At 38.0% G+C, this 17,171-nt stretch overlaps 1 protein-coding gene across 1 annotated transcript in view; it reads right to left on the bottom strand.

Moving 5' to 3' along the window:
* The window catches only part of strbp (spermatid perinuclear RNA binding protein), a 128,370-nt gene extending 115,621 nt beyond the window's left edge, over positions 1 to 12,749 (bottom strand). Inside the window, exons 1-2 of the mRNA XM_067398213.1 lie at positions 12,687 to 12,749; positions 2,435 to 2,471 (exon numbers count right to left, since the gene is read on the bottom strand). The gene's annotated coding sequence lies outside the window, so the exon portion shown is untranslated. The remainder of the gene's footprint in view (positions 1 to 2,434; positions 2,472 to 12,686) is intronic.
* Positions 12,750 to 17,171: the final 4,422 nt, after the last annotated feature.

A 17,171-nucleotide genomic window follows, 5' to 3' on the forward strand; every position in this document is an offset into this window, starting at 1 on the left:
GCCATATAATCATTATGCAAGCTAAAGAAAAAATATATGAATATGCACACTGCAAGGGTACATTTATAAATAAATAAATTATTATAGATTTTTTTATATTGATTTTAGTTTTATAGTTAAAATACATTTGTCATTTTTTTTCTCTCATATTTTTGAGATGAACCTGACTTTACCAAGTACAACATGTTCCTTGATCAACATCTTTGCTGATCCTGGAACAACATTCCAATTAACCAATCAGGGCTGTGTTTCCCAAAAGCCTCGTAAGCCTAAGTGGATCGTAGAACCATAGCTACCGATGGAGCTACGATCAACTTAGGGTTACGATGCTTTTGGGAAACGCTACCCAGATTTGAGGAACAAGTTCACAGTTTATGTCAAGTTTAGGCTTACAAACCAGGGTTTGGTGTTATTCACCTATCATTTCCCTCTGATTTCAGGGAGAAGGAATGCAAGAACGTCTTAGTTGGCAAAATCACAGTGACCTATTTTTGACAGACCACCTGGCGCCCTGTTACAGCACTAAAAACAGCCCTAGCATGTCTTATGAAGGTAGAGAATTTCTTTATTAGAGCTGTACATTGCTACTTTGCTAATCAAATATTTAATGTGCAACTTGTGGCCAGTGGTGAACCACCATTTCTCTTTTATTCATCCCTCACACATTAATCACATGTTACTCGCAATCCATTAGCAACCATAAATACAAACTTTTTCTGTTCAACTTAATTCCTGATCTTTCTCAAACCAGTTTATACAGTCACCCACATTTACAATACTGTGTTCTTTTTTAGCATTACAACATCTCCATACAAACCTCAACATCTCAAACCTCAATTGAGTTGTTGAGAGCACAAATTAGGCTGTGATTGTGTGTAAAACCAAAAGTTGAATTGCGTGTGCCCTGGCATGAGTCACAGCACTTAGCGTAGACTGCCGCTTGGTGAAGTTAGCTGTTAGCATACAGAAGAGCCCTTAATCTTGCCGTCTGTGAATATACATCCGCCAGATAAACACCAGACTCTCATCCAACAATTCCCTTCCAGATAGACACACACTCACAGGTCACATTATGTTATACCTAGCCTCACCTTCAGATGGGACGCCTACGAGCCGCCTGCGGACAGTTCACACTGTCTGTGTCTGATGCTTACACAAAATGCCAAGAGTTGGCTGAAATCGGCAGATCTGATTGGCTGGCTTCGGCACAATTTCTTGGAGTCGTAATGCACGGGTTTTATCAGTCCAGCAGGAAGCAAAGTTGTGTTTACTAGGTTGCTAGAATCAGCACTTGTGAAGAGCTATTTGCTGAGGTTCATGATGTCATATCTCTGTTTAAAGGGGACCTATAATGCCCCTTTTACAAGATGTAATATAAGTTTCTGGTGTCCCCAGAATGTGTCTGTGAAGTCTCAGCTCAAAATACCCCACAGATCATTTATTAAATTTGCCCCTATTTGGGTGTGAGCAAAAACACACCATTTGTATGTGTCCCTTTAAATGCAAATGAGTTACTACTCCCGGCCCCCTTCCCAGAACAGGGCGGAGCTTTAACAGCATTCGCTTCAGCTGCTCAACAACAAAGCTGGAGAATCTCACACAGCCAAAATGACGATTGTCAGTAACGGCGTTCAGCCTTACATTGTTCAAACTGGAGTCAGACACTGATGGAAAGAAGAAGTTACAACATTTAGAATTCATCTGGACGTTTCTGAACCATTAGTTGATAAATTTATGTAGTTGTTGTGGTTGATTCAACTTATTGACTAGCATGTGCCGTCATGTTAATCTTTTGTGCAAATCCAGCATTGAATTGACACTCGTTTGTGAAGCAGTCCGACGTAAAATGACAGCATGGTAACAACACTCTACTACAACAACTCTTCCTCTTCTCTAAAGCAGCCAAACATTGCCTCGCCTATCTATCTATCTATCTATCTATCTATCTATCTATCTATCTATCTATCTATCTATCTATCTATCTATCTATCTATCTATCTATCTATCTATCTATCTATCTATCTATCTATCTATCTATCTATCTATCTATCTATCTATCTATCTATCTATCTATCTATCTCTCTAACGATCTATCTCTTTTAAATGGCAGTGTATTGCCATTTTCACAAAAATTTGACTGTTTTCAACATTGATAATAATCAGAAATGTTTCTTAAGCATCAAATCAGCATATTACAATGATTTCTTAAGGATCAGGTGACACTGAAGACTGAATTCTTTAAAAGAAAATATCTCCTTTTGCATTGAACTTTGAGCATTATAACTTTTCAGGTATTATTTATGCTTTAACAGCAACATTACACACTGACTAAAGCAAAAAAAACTGAAATAATAATCAACCACCCCTTTAAAGGGATAGTTCATTAAATTTTTCAAATAAAAATTTCAAATGAAAATTGTCATCATTTACTCACCCTATTGTTGTTCCAAACCTGTTTGACTTCCTTTCTTCTGTGGAACAGAAAAGGTATTATGAAGAACAGTTTTTTCTAAACAAGACCAGACCCCATTGACTTTCATTGTATAGACAAAAATCACTGACCCTGCGTCCCAACTATGCTACTTCCATACTATATAGTAGGTAAAAAACAGTATGTGAGCCAAGTAGTGTGTTTGAATTAATAGTATTCATAAAAGGAGACTTTTTTCAAAATATCTTCTTTTGTCTTCAAAGTAATACAGTTTGGAATGACATGAGTGTGAGTCAGTGATTGCTCACTTGGTAATTTCACAAGGTTCCGATAACATAATATTCTATATATAGGAAGTAATCACCCTCCACCCACGTGTGCATATATGTAACGTACATGAATGCCTATTTCATATCAAGGAAACAGGGCAACAATGATTTGCACTCAAGGGGGTGGTTCATATAGGGATTATATAAGTGCTCCATGGTTCATGTTTTCACTACTGCTATATTCTCCTAGATCTCTGGTTGCTTTACAGGTTTGCTGTGAAGAGACTTGCTCTAATTGAGTGCTGGTGAGTATTTGTGTTTTGTGTGGCTGCTCAAATGAGGAGTGAATCCTGGGTCCCTCTGGGGCCAACTGCAGGTATTATTCAGTGACAGGAAGCTAAAATGGAAATAAGAAAAGACAAGAGACAACTTGCACCTTTGGTCTGGAACATTTGACACTGTGTTTTTGTGTGTGGGTGTTTAACCTAGTAGTACAAAATAAAACTAAAATTTCTGGTGACAAAATCCTTAAAGCATAAATTGATTCAATATATTTTTACTTATTGAGTTTTCCTTTATGAAATCATATGAAAGATTTGTGTGAGGACTGAAGACTGAAATTATAGCTGTTATTCACAGAAAACATTTCCCTTAGGCTGTAGCTTTCAGATCTTGTAATTGTGCATATTTAATAGGCCATTTGATCCAATGACGCTTGCCATCATTGACGAAGGGCACTTTACATTTTGATGTGGGATATTTGAATACACACAAAACATTTTCTTTTATGGGTATGGTTCAAGTTAAGGTTAGTCTAGTTAACTGGATGAATCTCATGAAGCTTGCCAAGAACATTTCACGCGCGCACACACACACACACACACACGTTTGTGTTTGTGTGTGTGTGTGTGTGTGTGTGTGTGTGTGTGTGTGTGTGTGTGTGTGTGTGTGTGTGTGTGTGTGTGTGTGTGTGTGTGTGTGTGTGTGTGTGTGTTTATATTACATTGTGGGGACCAAATGTCCCCACGATGTAATATAAACCTGAGATCACCTACATCGTGGGGACCAGAAACCAGTCCCCACAATGTAAATTAATTAATAAAAATACTAAATGATGTTTTTGTGAGAAAATAAAGGTGTGCAGTTTCCTGTAATGGTTAGATTTAGGGTTAGGAGGATAGAAAGTATGGTTTGTACAGTATAAAATGCATTGCAGCCTATGGAAAGTCCCCACAGTTCATAAAAACACACACACACTTGTTTTTGGACATTCCATAGGCGTAATGGTTTTTATACTGTACAAATCGTATTTTCTATCACCCTACACCAACCCTACACCTAAACCTACCCATCATAGGAAACTGCACATTTTTACTTTCTCAAAAAAAAAAAGAAAGAAAAAAACTAAAAACTCATTCTGTATGATTTATAAGCCTTTTGAAAAATGGGGTAATGTCCTCATAAGTCACCCTCTCCTTGTCATACCCATGTCATTATACACATTTGTGTCCTGATATGTCACAAACACACACACACACACACACACACACACACACACACACACACACACACACACACACACACACACACACACAAATAAAAAATAAATAAATGATATTTTGTATTAAAGAAAATTGAGCTGTGTACTTTAATTAATTGCTATAAATTGCTTTCCATTTTTAAAGGGTTAGTTCAGCCAAAAATGAAAATTCTGTCATTTATTACTTACCCTCATGCCGTTCCACACCCGTAAGACCTTCGTTAATCTTCGGAACACAAAAGATATTATATAAGATATTTTAGTTGAAATCCGATGGCTCAGTGAGGCCTTCATAGGGAGCAATGACATTTCCTCTCTCAAGATCCATTAATGTACTAAAAACATATTTAAAATCAGTTCATATGAGTACAGTGGCTCAATATTAATATTATAAAGCGACGAGAATATTTTTGGTGCGCCAAAAAAAATAAAAAAAATAACGACTTATATAGTAATGGCCGCTTTCAAAACACTGATTCATAACGTTCCTATGCTTCATGAAGCAGAGTATCGAATCATGATTCAGATCGCGTGTCAAACTGCCAACGGCTGAAATCATGTGACTTTGGCGCTCCGAACAGCAGATTCGATACACTGATTCATTTATGCTCCGATGCTTCCTGAAGCAGTGTTTTGAAATCGGTCATCACTAAATAAGTCTTTTTTTTTTTTTTTTTTTTATTTTTGGCAAACCAAAAATATTCTCGTCACATGAACCGATTTAAATATGTTTTTAATACTTTTATGGATTGAGAGAGGAAGTGTCCATTGCTCCCTATGGAGGCCTCACTGAGCCATCGGATTTCAACTAAAATATCTTAATTTGTGTTCTGAAGATTAACAAAGGTCTTACGGGTGTAGAACGGCATGAGCGTGAGTAATAAATGACAGAATTTTCATTTTTGGGTGAACTAACCCTTTAACTGTGAATATTATTTTCATTTATATTCATATATAATGAATCTCATTAAAAACCTGCGTGGCAATGAAGAAAATATAAATGGTTAATTTGCATTATGCTAAATATTATTTCTTTTTCAAAAACATGACAGGACAAACCTCTTGACAGGTTTTGTGAAATTATTCCAATTAATTTTATTTGAAAACAACACTTGTCTATATCATGTCATCATTCACATAATTGAATTTGGGGTTATCAGTATTTGGACTGCACTCATTCTTTCAATCAACATTTGCTCTATTGAGAAGTGAGAATGATTTCTAGTAATCTCATGCCAAAACAATATCTCAACACTCTTTTATCCCCAGCCTGTCTCCACACACACACACACACACACAAACACACACACACACACACACCTGAGCTCCCTAATGGCAGCTCTGGCTTTGGATCCCTTACAATTTGATGAAAATGAGAATGGATATTTACATACGCAAGATAATCCACTTTTAATGTGGCTGGGCCTTTAATCGGCTAGCTTTATTTGTGCGACTGACTTGCCTTGTTTAAACGCGCTAATTACCGCCACATTTAGAACGGCATGTGCCTATCCTCTACTGACGATGATGGAGAAACGACGGTAGACATGCATTAATTGAGTGAGGCACGAATACAAAATAAAAAGCACGCTTCAGGTTTCACATTCACACAGGTAAGACAGGTGAGAGAGTGAGTGGGTGTCTGTAAAAACACACACACCAAACAACATGTCCACTTCAGTATTAAGTCTCTTTCAGCATTTGTTTACTTCAGCAGAGCAGCTTTGTAACGTTAGCTTTGGCAGCCATTATGCAAAACCCTCAAGGCCGCTTGCTTTTGCAGCTCATTCTTCACCCTGGATTTGAATATGATTTTCATTCAAATGGGATTCTTCTCATTTTTCCCTTTCACACTCTTTTCCTCATCCTCTTCTACCCTCTGCTACTCTCTCAATCTCTCATCCTGTGCCTCTTTCAAGTGTCTGTGCCAGAAAAAAAGAAATAAACAAATGAATTCCCATCAGTCAAATGCTCACGGCAAACAGAAGGATGCTTACGTTCATGCCTGTCTGTGAGCATGTTGTGCCATATTAGCAACTGATGAGGTTTCTCCATCATAACCTGCATGCAGTGCTCCCACAATGTTCCCAGACTCATTTGAATTCCCAGATGAGCATCAGAGGGAATTGACTGTAATCCCACTAACACACGCTCTCAGACGTGTGCCTATATCCTCCATTATCCTCAGGACCTGCCGTGTGTCTGGAAGCTAAACATAGCTGCCCTCCGGCCCACCGCTGTCTGCCCAGCAGTCTCACTTCTGTCTGACCCCTCTGCTCATGACGCCACCATAATCACAGCGGATGGAGGTGTCGATATGTACTGTACTCGGTTTTGGGCTGTTTATTTGGTTACGCTTTATTTTGATGGTCCACTTCAGACATATAAGTAACTTTGCAACTACATGTCAACTAACTTCCATTACAGTATTAGTAGGGTGTAGTTGACTGCTAAGTTTGGGCTCAGGTAAGTAGAATAAGTTGATGTAGTTATAAAGTTACTTAGAGTCTGTTAGGGGGCCATCAAAAAAAAGTGTTAGTAGATATTAAGCAGACAGTCTGCTTATACTCAAATGACTGCTAGTTGACATGCATGCCATGTTTACACCTGGTATTAAGATGTGTTTTGGTTGATCGGATCACAAGTAGGCAAAGGTCAAAAGTGGACAAGCTCAAAATGTTTTATATCCCATTTACACCTGTATTTAGTGTCAAAAATGCTTCTTAATGTCAGGTTTAAACAGGGATATAGTTGCTGAGTTACTTATAGTTAGAAGAATGTTCGGCAGCAGTGTCTCTACTAATAGTGAAAAAGCAAGTTTATCTGCTTCAAGAACAGCGCTTGTATTACCTTAGTGAAAAATGTCATGTATCTTTTATGTTGCTAAACTATTTTACCAATAAAATTGTCAGAGCAGGGCTGACAAATGCTTTGCCTTGTGAAAAAGAAGTACACTTTAACATACTTTTAAAAATTGTACTTAATACCTAAATAATATACTTTACAAGAGTATACTTAAGTGCAGACTGAATGTAATGTCTTTGTGGACTTAATTGCAATTAAATTAAAAGATACTACAATGTAAATTTATATTAAATGCAATTAGCTAAACTTTAGAGTGCTTTTTTTTTCTCAGCCGATACCAAAAGCTGATTATTCAGAATGATATCAATACTGATAGTTTGATTTTCTTAAGGAACCCCCAAATAATGCTGCAAACTATACGGGGAACCCTCTCATTTGGTACATTACTATAATATTAGTGGTTAAAATTGAAGCTTATATCAGATTGTCTATATTTACACCAAGTGCAAATAGCCCGCATTGTTGGCGTGGGCTATTTACACTAACTCTGCCCACCAATGTCTGGTTGAGCAAAGCAAAATTACAAAAGAAACCCATCTGAAAGCAGCAGACGTGGAGAGTAAGGTGTGTTGATGTGTTCGAATCCACCTTTTTCTGAACTCATACTTCCTATAACTCAGTTCAGAGTATCATTTATTTTAAATATAAATGAAGAAAATATTTGAAAAGTGGAAATAAAGTGCCTAACGGGTATTCAATAGAATAGTTGTAAAAAAAGAAAAAAAAAAAAGAAGTGTTTAACGGGTAGAAATAGGGGTAGGTTAAGAGGAGGGTTTTAGGAATAGGAACAAGTTATGTCTCTAAGGTGGCAACCATTTATGATTTTAATAAATATAATCATATACACTGTGTATATTGTTATTGCAAACTTTTTTATAATGTACTACAATACACTGAGGTGCAAAGAACATTTTAAACTTAGTGCGAAGAAAATACTATTTTCACTGCATAAAAGCATATTGCTATTTGCACTTAATAGCCTCTGCCTTAAAATATATTAACTTTACATATAATATCAAATCAAACACACTACAGTTGAAATTACATTCAAGTACTTTACATGTGCTTTAGTATGTTAGTCAACACATCAAAATAAGTGTGCCTCTTAAAAGGTTATTAAATATAATTCTTTAAAATGTGACAAAATATTAATTATGTGCACTTCTTTTTGACAATGGAATTGACATACTTACATTTTAATGCCAATCAAAGTTCACTACAAGCAGATTCAAATAATCTCACTAATCAACATAGAAGTGTCTCCACCTGCTTATCTCACTTATTCTTATCCTCTAACTCAACATTTTCTCTCCACTGTCCAGGAAACTCTGAGCTTGACACAGTGTCTAATGCTTGATAAACTCATCTCCCTATTCCCATGTCTCTTATGGATTATTTGAGCATGAAAATTAAGTGAGATGTTTGGTGAGAGAATTATAGGCAAATCATTTAAGACTCAGACTAATGGGGAAGGGCAGTAACCCACTTAGCTCAGCTGTTGCAACGGAAAACTACGGAAATCTGATATTGAGTTTGACAAGGACAACATCTGGCCTGCTGCACCACAACAGATGCAAGAGGGAAGGCGGTACGAGAGAGGGAGACGGGTAGGCCTGTGAGAAAAAAGAGATAGTGGAGAGAGAGATGATGAGAAGGAAAATAAAGTGAGGAGAGAAACACAGCGTATGTGTGGTGGTGTATCAGTGATCGACAGACACTCTGGCTAAGGTTCAATTCACACCTCCTGGTGATGATTCTATCTGGAGCTGACACTGAGTTGTGTTACCTCATCAGTTCCTGTCTCTCTCCTTCACTCCTCTTCCTCTCTGACACAATCTGCTTTAGCCCTCTTCACTGCAAAAATAAAAAAAAAAAGAAAAAAAAGAAAAAAGAAAAAGAAAATAGAAAGAAACATTCCTATAACTAGATACATAAATTTACCAGAGTAGTAAAATTGTCAGATGACTTCAGCGAGTTTTCAGAGAATATATCTTTACCCCTTTAGTTTATTATGATTAAAACAAATAAAATATATTTAATTACTCCTTGTAAACAAGTATTTTTGTACATATACTTACTGTAACATAAGTTCACATTTGTGGCAGTAACAATACAGTAGAGCTGCACGATTAATTGTTAAAAGATCGCGATTCAAACACCCACGCAATCATATTTTTAAATGACAACGATATGCCTCTGTTTATTAAACCTTTGACAAAATCACATTCAAATCTGTTTTCACTCTGACGTTGATCCAGAGAGAACAGTTATCATGTTTAGGTCTAAAACAGCTTCACAAACAGTCTTTTCAAACACACAGTATCATCATTCAGTAATGAAACAAGTGAAGTATTTGTGAGTGAGTTATTGAATCATTCATTCAGGAGGTTTGTTCAAAAATTCTGATTCATCCAGTAATGAAACAAGTGAAGTCTTTAGGCTTGTGCGCGGGCCGATCGGCTTATGACATCAAAGTAGAGCAGATGACTCCTTATGCTTTTGAATTGCTCTCACAGTACTCGGTAAAGTAACTTAATTGTGGCAGTAACCATACTCAGTGGAGCTCCTTTGACTAGCAACCACCTAGCAGCCACTCAGAACAACCTAGCAACTCCTCAGCAAGCACACAGAAGAGCCGAACAAATGCATAGCAACACGTTAGAATAGTCTGAACTTGTTGTCAACCACATAGCAATATCCTGGCAACCACCATTACAATCTTGCTACTGCATAGATCAAAAACCACTCTAAGCATCTGACTTATCAAAACACTGAAAACAACCTGAATGTTAAAACACCACCTTGTACACTTTAACATACACATAGCAACCCCCAGGAAACCACCCAAAACACCCTCACCACTGCATAGCAACATGGCAAAAAACACTCTGAACCTCCTGTTAGAAACCACCTGACAATGCCATAACAACTGCAGAACAGTTCATTTAAAACACTTTGAACACTTTAGCAACAGCATAGCAACACCCTGGCAACCACCTTCAACACTCTTAACCTAGCAACACTGCAAAAACCCCTCTGAATATGTTAGCAACTGCATAGTAACACACAAGAAACTTAGAAAATGTAGATTGGGGTGTTAAAACACTAACACTTTAGCAATGACATAGTAAAATCTTCACAACCCCCCACATCAAACTTTCCACTGCATGAGAACACACTAAAAACACTAGCTGCATCTCCTTTCAGAGGTGCGTCCTCTGGAGGTCACATTTGAAGGCTGCATACATCATCAAGGATGTCTTATTTAAGACAAGTAACTGTAATAAAATTGGCTGTTATTCCTTCTGAGGTGTAAAATACTGTATTATTTTTTCTTACTTTGCAATCTAACGGTTACTTTTCTTAAATGAGACCACCTCGATGATATATGCAGCCTTCAAATGCGACCTCCGGAGGACACAACCTCAAACACTCAATATGTTAACAATAACAAATCACCTAGCAATGCTTTAGAAACTGCAATGCAGAATGCTAAAAAAGACTTTAGCAAACGCATAGCAACCCCCTGGCAACCACCCACAACACCCTTGCCGCTGCATAGCAACATGGCAAAAAAACACTCTGAACATACTAGCAACCACCTAGCAACACACTAAAAACATTCTGAATATGTTAGCAACCATTTAGCAATGCTCTAGCAACCATAGAGAAGTGTTCCGACCCAGATTAGGGACCAACATAAAAAGCAGTTCAAAAGAAGTTATAAACAAAATTCGCAATGGCCAGGGCAAAAAAGATCAAATTTATTGGCAGTAAAAGTATCAAAACTATAAAAAACAAAGAAAAACACAAAGCAACAAATAAACATACAAAACTCAAATCAGGACTGGTGAGCTAACTAATCTAAACTACAACTCAGAGTTAAACTTTCCTCACTCCCGAGAAAAAAATAACAAACACAAAAGAATCTTCCGGGTCAGCTTACTTACCTATGCTTTCCCGCTATTCTAATACAACTAAACAAACAGATCTCACCATCCTGTACAAAAACAAAGAGAAATCAAACTGCAAAACCACCAACAACAGGTTTTTTGAGGTAGGCCCAAGTGGAGTGCCACCAGCAGCTCTTAAATAGGCAGAAGCCGCAGGTGTTGGAGAATAATCAGGCTCCGCCCCCATCCAATTGGCAACTATACTCAGCAAGGAAAAAAAAGAAAGAAAGAAAAGAAAGGAAAGAGCAGGGGGTCATAACAATAAGGATGCTAAAAACATTTTGGTAACTGCTCACAAAATTCACAACATGGAACTTTACATTCACTCATTTTTTTCCACATTGTCTTTCTCAGCATATGCACAGACAGGTAGTGTGAATATCAGTAAGACTAGCGCTCTGTAAATCTTTACAATGTTGTGAGGTGTTACAGTTCCTGCAGAGAGAGAGAAACACTCATACACTTCAGAGCAGCGCTGCTGATATGACAGGCTGAAGTTGAGAATAAGAGAGGGAGAGTGAGAAATGGAAAGGATAGCAGATAACATCTGAAGTGCTGAGCACTGCATCTGTGCTGGCTGCTGAGGAAGAGCCCAGAGATATTGTCATTAAACACAAGAGACAGGCCACTGAGGTCAGACCACTGGCCCCTAATGAGAGATGGGAGAGAATATACAGACAGGAGAAAAGACAGACTTGCCTGTGCTGAGACAAGTTTACAGTACAAACACACTCACACTCGCGCACTGCAGCACCCATGGCTTTATTGCTCTGAGTTTGCTCTTTCATAGCCCAGAAGAGATCTCAGTTCACTTAAGTATTAACTCTATCTGAAAATAACTCCTTAAAAAAAATTAAATAGATCATATATGAAAATATAGTATAAAACTTTTGCCATATTTGTCTCATTTCCTCATTGGTGAAAAAATGTATATCACGGAGATCTTATTTGTGATGTTTTTTCTAATGGGTACACTGGTTTGTAGTCACATGGACTTATAAAGCATTGACTTGCCATATCATTATCACAAACTTTATCAATGAAAATATGAAAGAAACAAAAGTAAAAAAAAAAAAAAAACCCTACCAGACAAGTCTTGAATATTGCGTCACACTCCCTAAGCTATAAGGGTAATAGAGGCCTATATCTGTGTGATAGGATGTCTGATGTCTGTAGGAAAAAATGAATAATTTTCATGATTTTTCAGCATGATTAATTACAAATCATAAATGAACATCACTGAAAATGTATTAAGGATGGGAAGAGGGTCAGAAATGAAAATTCCACAAAACCTTACTACTCAAGAAAACACAATGACTGTCACAAAAGTGTAACATTAACCACTTAACCACTAATTCCAAGGAATTCATCAGTATAGGAATCAAAACTGCTTATCAGAATAGTCTGGGATAGTTTTCATCTCATCTGCAAGGTCTTTACTCTGTGCTCAATTCATTATGATGATGAAGTTGCTATGTTTGTTAAAAGAGGTCATGAATGACGTTTTGTTCTTTTGAGGTGCACACAAGTTATCCCTTGAAACTCTGAACAAACCTCAGGGAGTGAAAGAGGAAAAAAATACTAAAGTCTATAAACAATTTGTGTATATAAATAAGTTTTCAACATACCTGGTATATTGAAAGTGCAGACAGGGTTCAGGCTCAACAATCGGCTTGGGTGCCAATGCCAACACTGGTGCAGGTGTATTCACAGTACCTATACTGCAGTGCGTGCTCAATGTAGATCTGTATAAGAAAATGCACAATGTGAATGATCAGAAATGAAGGAATTATTAATGAAATAGATAATGAATTGTATTATTTCTAGTTTATAGCTAATGCTGCACAACTTTGAAGTGAAGTTCCTAAACGTAATTTAGGGAGGAGCGAGCCCATCTAATCTTCCAATCAACAGCCAGAGTATATAAGCAGCTGCTTGCCTCTCTTCAGTCTCAGCTGTTCCAGCATCCCTCCACCTCCCCAAACTCCACCTTCATCTCAGGTACCTTGCCCTATGTAATCACACCCTATTTATTCACTCGTTAAACTATATTATCAATAAACAGGTGACACTTTACAATAAGGTTAACTTATTAACATTAGTTAATGTATTAATTAACATGAACTAACCATGAGCAATGCATTTGTTACTGTATCTGTCAATATAGCCAGCCATCTCCCACACCCTGCAAGGAGCCTATGCTAGAGCCAACTGCAGACACAGAGCCCGAGCCTGCCGCAATGTCAGCGCCAGAAAGAGTGACTGAGCCAAGCTGGTCCCGCCCAGCTCCAAGTCTCCTGTGTCTCTTCTGGTCCTGCCCAGCTCCAGTGGTCCCAACCAGCCTTCCTCTCCCACCTCCTCTTTCTAAAATAGCTAGTTCCTCGGCCCTGCCTCCGCTGGTTCCCTTCAGTCCCTCGGCTCCTCCTCTGACTCCACTCTGCTGCGTGGATCTGCCTCGGGTCTTCAGGTCTCCAGCTCTGTCTTGACAAAAGAATCTTCTAGAATCCTCTAGACTGTCACTCCTCCTCGGCTCGTCGACCAGTCGGCTCCACTTTGGCTCCTTCCTCCCTCGGCTCCACCTGGGACCATCATCCCTCCAGCTGCACTTTGCTCAGATGTCACTCTGCCTGAGCCATGGACTTCCAGGCCTTCAGCTGTACTTCATCCCTCCACCCCTCTTGCTCCACCTCAGTCCTTTGGCTACCTGGCTCCACCTCGGACACTAATCACTGCAGTTCCATTTCGGTCTCCTGATCCATCAGTCTCGCATGTTCTCATTGGCTCTTCTGCTCCGCCTGGGCCTCCATTTCCATTGGCTCCATCTCAGTTTGTCATCCCCCTGGGTCTTCCAGCCAAGTCTCCACCATGGCACCTCCTTCCTTCGACTCCTCCAAGGGCCTTTGTCCTGGCTGTGTTCTGCATGGTTGTCTGTATATTTTCTGTGTCTCCAGAGATTTGTAATTATGGACTGTTCTTTTGGATATCACTATTCATTGTGTGCTTACTACAACCACCACAAAAAAGAAATGCAATACAACAAACTAGAATGTTCCAATTAGCAATGCTATATGCAATAAACAAAATTTGATACAACAATCTAATGTTCCAATAGCAATGCTACGTGCATGCAAAGAACAAAATTTATGCTTGAAAAACCTCTTTCCAAATGTAGATTCATACTCTCTGTGGAAACTGCAGAAACACATACTAATTCACAATATAAACAACAGTTAGTGTGAATAATATTCATATATTTCATGTATTTCAAAAGATATTCAATAAAAATATATAGTATTTAAAACATACAAAAAACAAAGCATAGCAAGCAATTATGCATTTAACAGCTAAGCAGCTAATAGCAGTTTCCAACCAAAACAAATTTCTAAGACACAGGATGTGCTTTTTTAAGGGTAGAGCACTCATACACAGGAAACCATTAGCATTAACACATGCTTTTACAGTAAGTGTTAATGAGGAAATTCTTTTATTAGGCCAAAATGACAAGGCAAGTTTTACATATACTCTCAAGGGATAGCAGAGCGGCCAGAATATCGTCACATAGAGAGCCAAAGAATGTTCTCTCATAAACATAAATGATACACAGGAATGGCAGGAATCCACAGACGAGACCGAGTGAAAGACCTGCTGTGGTTCCTCAGAAGGTCAAAGCCAGAAATAAATTACACCTTTTTTTACTGCCATTTTCATAGCTAAATAATGACAGTGAACAGTCTCAGTGACACCTCTGCTAAACGCCTCTCACACTCACACACTTCTATCACACCCTTTAAGTGCTGATCAGCCATAACATGTCCAGTCTGCACACCCTGTCAACACCACTTGTTTATATCACAAAGGGTGAAAAGGTGATAAGTTTGTTTTCTGACACTCTTGGATAGTATTCACATTAGCCTTCTGTTGTCTGGTGTTTGCTAAATCAAGCATCACTGTTACTATTGCTCATGATTTGTGGACCTGAGCATAGTGACCAGAATATGCGGTTGTTAAGTCTGTTAAGTTGTTAAAGGAACACTCCACTTTTTTTGAAAATAGGTTCATTTTCCAACTCCCCTAGAGTTAAACAGTTGAGTTTTACCGTTTTCGAATCCATTCAGCCGATCTCCGGTTCTGGCGGTACCACTTTTAGCATAGCTTAGCATAGTTCATTGAATCTGATTAGACCGTTAGCATCGCACTTAAAAATCACCAAAGAGTTTTGATATTTTTCCTATTTACAACTTGACTCTTCTGTAGTTAAATCGTGCACTAAGACCGACGGAAAATAAAAAGTTGTGATTTTCTAGGCTGATATGGCTAGGAACTATACTCTCATTCAGGCGTAATAATCAAGGAACTTTGCTGCCGTTCCATGGCTGCAGCAGGCGCAATGATATTACGCAGCGTCTCTCACAAACGTCTCCATGGTTGCAAGGCACGTTCCCTGTGCAAGCAGGGGCTCACGGGTGCTGCGTAATATCATTGCACTGCTGCAGCCATGATACGGCAGCAAAGTTCCTTGATTATTACGCCGGAATGACAGTATAGTTCCTAGCCATATCAGCCTAGAAAATCACAACTTTTTATTTTCCGTCGGTCTTAGTACACGATTTAACTACAGAAGAGTCAAGTTTTAAATAGGAAAAATATCAAAACTCTTTGGTCATTTTTAAGCGCGATGCTAACGGTCTAATCAGATTCAATTAACTATGCTAAGCTATGCTAAAAGTGGTACCGCCAGAACCGGAGATCGGCTGAATGGATTCGAAAACGGTAAATCTCAACTGTTTAACTCTAGGGGAGTTGGAAAATGAGCCTATTTTCAAAAAAAGTGGAGTGTTCCTTTAAGCACTTCCGGGTCCAAGCGCTCTCATACCACAAGAAAACAACAAACGGTGCTAATATCCACACACGATGTGGTGTAATACTACCAAAAAATTATAATCATAACCTTTATCTCCATACCAAAATCCAAGATGTACAGACAGTGATTCATCTTTTATAAATCATTAAAATATTAATGTCTGTGATGCTGTGAGTACGGAGACGATTGTGTAGAAGTATTTTAAATGTTTAACTTTTAAAATGTTAAATAGTGCTCATAAATGGCCCCTGAGATGCCATTCTCAAGTGAAACGACTCAAGGCTTATTGATTCTTCAGAAAATGTGCAAATCTAGTCTAAATTAATTTATATGGCATCTAGTGCTCATTATAGGTGATTTAGATCAAATGACATATGATTCCACCTAATGCTGTTGAATCCCGATCTTTATGCAGAAGGAGCTAGATGCAAAATGTGTGAATAATATCAATCCACAAATCTGACTTTTGATCCAGCCTGGATCTGAACTGAACTGACTTGAGCTGAATAATAACACAATTGTTTTTAGAGCTGCTACAGCAGAATAACTTTTCTCACATTTGATGAAGTTTGCATAATTGATTCTGTTATTTTCCAGTTTATTACTGTGAAGCAATTTGTATAAAAAGTGAAATATAAACAAAGGTGACTTGACATAAGTGTTATTATTCATTTGACATGCTATTTGTCACCTAATTGCTTGCTTTAGTTCTAAATGATTACCATTACATAACAAAAATTAATCTCTGTAAACTGAATGATCTCAAGCACACAAAGTGCATACTATTATTTGCAAAGATTATATGCTTATTATAAACAAATAATTTGAACACAAGCAGGATACATGTCTGTCATGCTAATTATAGCTTACACCTCCTATGAGGGAAACTCACAGGACCTGAGCACATATAAACACAGCCACCACAAAGAACAACACAAAATGACCATAGGAAAGAAAATCATAAAATAGACCTATTTAATATCTAAATTGTTTCTGCCATACAACAGCAATGAGATAAAATGGAAGAAAAAAATGCTTTTGCTTATACACTATAAACCCTAAAACTCAAAATACTTAAAGGTCCTCTAAGCGATGTCACGTGTTTTTAGGCCAAAACTTTTTTTTGTCACATACACACATCAACTCACTATCCGCTAGTTGCCTGTCCCCTGAATACACTGTAAAAAAACGTGGTCTCTGTAGTCGCCAAAAGCTCCAAAAATGGCAACAAAAACAAACTGGTGCAGCCTGG

This window comes from Chanodichthys erythropterus, chromosome 10 (genome assembly GCF_024489055.1).
Source record: "Chanodichthys erythropterus isolate Z2021 chromosome 10, ASM2448905v1, whole genome shotgun sequence".
Lineage (NCBI taxonomy): Eukaryota > Metazoa > Chordata > Actinopteri > Cypriniformes > Xenocyprididae > Chanodichthys > Chanodichthys erythropterus.